The following is a 6,000-nucleotide window of genomic DNA, read 5'->3' on the forward strand; positions in this document are numbered from 1 at the left end:
CTCATTTCTATGGCACACAACCTTAGGCAAGTGTTTCCCAACAGCCCAACTAGCTGCTCTATTCAGGAATGTAAATAACAGCCACCAGAAAATCTCTCTCAAAACAGCTACAGAGTTGTTTTGTTGTTTGGGTTTTTTTTCACTACCCAATGCCATAGAAAAAAAAATCCTTAAGAAGGTCTTGATTTAATCTCAGTTTAGGGTAAAGTCTGGAGGCTCAGACTTTAAATGAACATTTCCTGCATTTCAGGTGCACACTGTGCTTCATGACATCAGACTGCTGCTTCCGTGCTGATCACAATGGGAAACAGTAAAATTCCAAGGTGTCATATCTCTCCCTGTCAAGCTTGAAGAGAGGATCAGAGAGCTTTTTGAACACCAACTTTTTAAATGTTGAGACCAGGAAAATATGCCTGCCTACCACAGAAGAGCTACCCAACCAACCTGATGGTAGGAGAAAAGCTACACCCATGTGTCTGGCCCACATCTCAGCCTGAACACCCTGCTGAGAGGGGAAAGCTACATTTTGGATTAAAGCCTTGCTTAGGTGCTTCCATTTTCCTTCCACTCTTAAAATTGTGCAGCAAGACTCACTACTGAGTTCTGAAGCAATGTAACAATTCTAAAATATGCGAAAATAAGAAGTTCACAAGTGGTTATGTGAGTGTCTGCAGCTAATTTTACATTAGCAAGCAGTGCAGATCTGCAGCAGTGTTTCTGTAGAGCACAGCAGTTGTTGCCTGAGGAACTTCATTTTTCCAAGGCTCTACACTTTTTGAGCACCAGTGCTCCAGGAAAAAGAAAAAGGGGGAGGGAACAAGGCAAATATATGAAAATGACAAAAAAGTGAATGATAAGACAAGCCTTTGAGTCCTTGAATCCAATCAATAAGCAAAGATTAAAACCTTAGCTCTCAAAAATGTTTTGCAATGCAAGTGCTTCTTCTAGTTCGGTAGGCACACTTGGTCTTGCACTAGAAAATAAACCAGCTATCAAGGACTGGTGTCTTCTTGTTCCCTCACAAGACCAAAGTATTCATAGAATCACAGAATGATCTGGGTTGGAAGGAATCTTAAAGATCATCTAGTTCCAAGCATGGGCAGGGGCACCTTCCATCAGACCAGGTTGTTCAAAGTGCCATCCCACCTGGCCATGAACACCTCCAGGAAGGGGGCAGCCACAGCTTCCCTGGGTAGCCTATTCCACTGCCTCACTACCCTCATGGTGAAGAATTTATTCCTAATATTTTGCCTAAATCTGCCCTCTTGTCCCACATTTTATTTTGCAATTACCAAAGGGAATTACAATTTACAATTACCTGGGAACAGAGAGCACAACACCACAACCTACCATCTAGCTCATCTACAGAACATCTTCCCAGCACACCCTGTGCTGAAATGCCCACAGTGCCTGTGAAACAGATTTAAAAGAAATTAATCTTCTGCTTCCTATTAGAAATGGACTTGTGTTTATTCTTTTGCTGCAGACATTCATCTTTAATTAATACAAACAATCCCACTTTTAAATAATATATTTTTTTAATGGAATTGTTCCACTATAGCCAACCTCAGGAGACCTGAAATCCTGACTCAAACACTAAAAAAACAGTTCTATCCAGGCTCAGAACTTCTGAGACTGAGAGAAAAAACAGCAATTTCAGTTTTTTTGTTTGATTTCATCAAAGATTTTTTGCCAATTGCACATCCTTTTGTTTCCCCTCTCTCTCATCCTCTCTCACTGGAGTGTTTCAGCACGTGCTTTGCAGCTCAGCCAGGCTTATCTCATCCTGAAGAAGACATGGACATACCATCCCCACCTCCCCGAGGAAAGAAGCAGAGGGCAGAACAGCAGCAACTTCCCTGCTCCCTGCCACCTGCAGGAAGGGCACCAAAGGAAGGGGAAGAAAAACCTCAGTTGCTCCTGCAAAGCACTGACCACCTGGTGCTCTTCCTAAGGATTGGAGGAATCTCACATGCAGCTGCTAAAGGCCAGACATTTTGCAGGAGGTGGATGACAGCAACCAGAACAGACCTGACTGTTATGTGCCTTTTTTCAGGCACTCACACTTGGTTTCAGGGTTTGGTAGACCCCTTTGGTGGCTGCCACACTGCAGACTCAGCATGAGACTTTCCATGCCCCAAGCAAACTCCAACCTGGTACCTCAAGGCCACATCTGCCTCAACATCATTTGGAGAAGACAGGAGCTTCATGGTAACTGCTACCTCAGCAGCTGCAATGCACTGACACAATATATCCAGGCTGTGGTTTTGTCCATTTATATTTCATCACACACCATGATTTTTCCACAGTCCATCTTTTCCATCCTAGTTCAGATGTTTTCCCATCTTCTGAAGGAAATTCTTACAGTCCCCTACCCTCCTGAGGGAGCAGAAAGGTCTGGAGGACCTAGCACAGAACAATACCCTGGGTCCTGCAGAGTCTTGTCCCTCCTCCTACTTGGTGGGCAGTTTTCAGCAAATAGCTAAACCTCTTTCCCCAAAAGGAAGGGAGAGTGAAAGTGTATCTAAAGGAGATGTGGGCCAATGGGCTAATGTGTGCTGGTGTAATGGCTCCCAAGTCACTGGTATGAGCAGGAATAATGTGTTCTGCTGCTTTGGAAAATTATTATAAACCACAAGCTGTCCTAAGAGATGTAAAGGCACACAATGCTTTTATGAAGTAAGAATGAACCTATTAGCTCCAGCAACAGCAGACTAGGAGTTTGCAGGTGATATCATACTCAGAGACCTGAAGCTGTGAGTGATGCATCCACTTTCCTTTCCCCACCACTCCCCTGCCCAGAATAGCATATTTGGAAGACAACTGGCTTATTTACAATAAGGAGATTAAAACTGAAATTTCAGATTCATTTCAGCAGCCTTTTATTTTTTCTTTTTCAATTTTTGAGCAAAATCACAAGCACCACGTTTACATTTATTTATACAGAAAGCTCTCAATATTGAAATGGTACATAATGACTTCCAGAAGCCTGAAGTCATCTGAATTTTCCAATTCATTTGTGGGTTTGTTTTCCTGTAGCTCCATGAAATAAAAAATGCTGCTCTCTATGGTGTAAGTTTTGTGTCCAGTAGCACAATCTGAAGGTGCTGGGCCATGTAAATCATGGAAAATGTGTATTTGAGCAAGAAGGGTGGAGCAGCTGCCTTCACAACACTACCTCTGATTAGGAAGACAAATCTCTTAAGTGTTCATCCTGGCTGCTAATAAACCCCCTGTGTGTGGTTTTCAAGAGGCCAGAACCATGATGTTCAGTAGTAATCTTGGAAGATCAGGTGGCATTTCCAAGTCACCAAGTAAGCAAAGTGGTGACTGAGGCCTCTGAGAAATAGAATCATGACATAGGATCATTACAACCCTTACAACTAAAAACCAGGCTGGAGAGGACATGAAGCAAACACCTCTTACTTGATTTGATAATATATTCTGGCATAAATTCTGAGTATGTTGCTACAGATTATTGTTCAGCCTATTCTTAAAAATGGAAATTTTACAGCCTCTCTAGGTAATTTAATCATGAGGTTAATAAAAATTCTCAAAGAGAGAAACTTGAGATCATTCACTTCCTGAACAACTCAGATCATGAGGTCAGAGAGACTCAATTTTCCCCCAAAATCCTTAATCTCTAATACGGGTAAATCTCTTTAATAACGAATAAAATGAGGGATTTATTTCACTTTTTTTTTTTTTTTAGGACTGTAATTACTGTAAATCTGCTGAATTCAGTCTTGATAAAAGACTTGATAATGGAAAGTGGATTTTGAGCAGGGTTGTGCACAAGGAAAGACAACTCAAGAGCCTTGAAGAGGTATCACCCGTATGGAGAAGTGCACTTGTATGTAGGTTAGTCTCATTGCTTTGGCAAGAATTGGGCATCAACAGTGCTTTCTAGGGATTCCAAAAAAAAATTGAAAGTGACCATGATATTATATCATAAAATATAAATCAATTGCAAGAGATTTAGGTGAAGGAAGGAAAGAGGAAAGCAATAAGAGCAATTCAGAAGAACCTGAATTCAAACTCAAACATTATTTTATCTGGAGACTGGGAGGTGATTGCTGAGAGAAATTTGATTTGGGAACAAAAATTAAAATCCTGAGCCATGTAAATTATGGATACAAAACACACAAAGAATCAGACAGAATGGTAGGGGTTGGAAGAGACCTCTGTAGATCATCAAGTCCTACCCCCTTGCAGAGCAGGATCACCACAGATTTAGGGCAGGTCATGCAGAAAGGCATCCGGGTGGGTCTTGAAAGTCTCCAGAGAAGACAACTTCTGTTTTAGTTCATTAAATGGATGACCCAGCTGCAAAGCATCATGCACACAACCACAACACAAGGAGCAGCACCTTGTGCCTTAGCCAGTGTCCACAGCAGAGGACATTTCTAGTGCCCTCACCAAGAAAAGCAGCACCCAAACACATTTACAGCTTGCTCGTCTTCTACCAGGGGCCCTGCTTAGGTAAAAAATTAATCTCTGAACTCAAGCCCTCATTGCAAAGTTCCTCATCTTAGAGTCACAACATATTAGGAGGAGAAGACCTGTGTTCCCAAGGAGCCCTCTGGCACGCCAGAATGCCCTCACATTTATGTTTGAGTTCACACTGCTTATGAATGTCAAAGCACATCCTCCTGCTCTTGTCTGGGGCAAACAGGACTGTATTTTCTTGCCATAGTTTTCCTGGGAATCCTGGTGGTGAGCAAATCTCCAGCTTTTTGAACCTGATGCAGTGGAGTAACACTGACTTACAAATGCCAAGTGTCTGGCTCTACTCGTCTCCTAATCTTGCAGAGGGAATTTCAGTGCCTCTATAGACCTGAGTCAAATAAATAAACCAAAGGAAAACAGAGCAGACATTTCACAGGACCTGAAGAGGCTGCAGAGGTTTTATTGCATATTTTTATGGTACCTGCAGTGGTAAAGCAGGTTTCACACTCCTGCTTTCCTGAGAATGACTTGTGAAAAAGCATGTTCTACTCGAATATGGGAGCTACATGATCAGCAGAGACTGTCTAGAAGAGAAGGGAAGGTTGTCACAGCTAAGGCGTGGTTCAAAGAGGAGAAAAATGGGACTAAGTAACTCAGGAAGCACGATTTTAACCCAGAAAACAGTACCCTGATAGTAGCACCACAGGAGAACAAGCAACAAAGAAAACACGACCAGCTAAAGAAGAACAGAAAGGCAATGCCAACTCACAAGATACAGCACCAGCAGTTTTGGTTTTGGCTCCTAGAGCAGTTTCAGGTGGAAGTTCCCTATTGCACAGCAAATCCTATTTCTCCACTTCAACGTCCCTCTGCTTTTCCATTAAATAAGTGCCCTGCAAACACGCAAAAGCCTTCCCAAGGAGAAACAAGTGGTATAGGAAGCCTCATCTGTTTCTTTCTGATGTGAAAAAACAAAGCCTGGAATAAACACACACATAACTATTTTCCAGCTCATCAACCTAATTAGAGCGGCTTAGGGATTGACGTGCAGCCTCTAGCGAGTCAGAAGGTGGGAATGTAATTGGGAAATGCTGATTCCCTTCCCCTCAATCTCTTCACTGGATCTCCCTCCTCCTGTTACAGCCTGAGAACGACAATAAAATCGCCCTTTCGCTGCCCGGTTGCTACAGAGGCTGCAGTTCAACCCTGCAAACTCCGGTGGCTCCAGGCACTCAGAGAGGATTCCTGCATCCCGCTCGGCAAGGATCTGAGCATGCAGACACTGGGATTGGCTGATGCCTGGCTCTCAGACGAGTACTTCAGTGCTCATCTGCACTTCAGTGCAGCTTAGAGTTCTGCTAATTGCAAAGAGCTGTTGTTGCTTTGGTGTGAAGCAGCATCCCCGCAGGTGCGGGCAGCTCTGCAGCTCGGGCAGCCGCCTCCAAGCCAAGCTGTGAGGGGGGGACACGCACACAGTTCCTGTGAATTCCTCCTCTCTTGTTATAAAGGAGTGTTTTGGGACGTTTTCCTTTCTTAGTTTGAAGGCAGCCG

The sequence above is a fragment of the Chaetura pelagica genome, unplaced genomic scaffold (genome assembly GCF_000747805.2).
Source record: "Chaetura pelagica isolate M959 unplaced genomic scaffold, ChaPel_1.0 scaffold46, whole genome shotgun sequence".
Taxonomy (NCBI): domain Eukaryota; kingdom Metazoa; phylum Chordata; class Aves; order Apodiformes; family Apodidae; genus Chaetura; species Chaetura pelagica.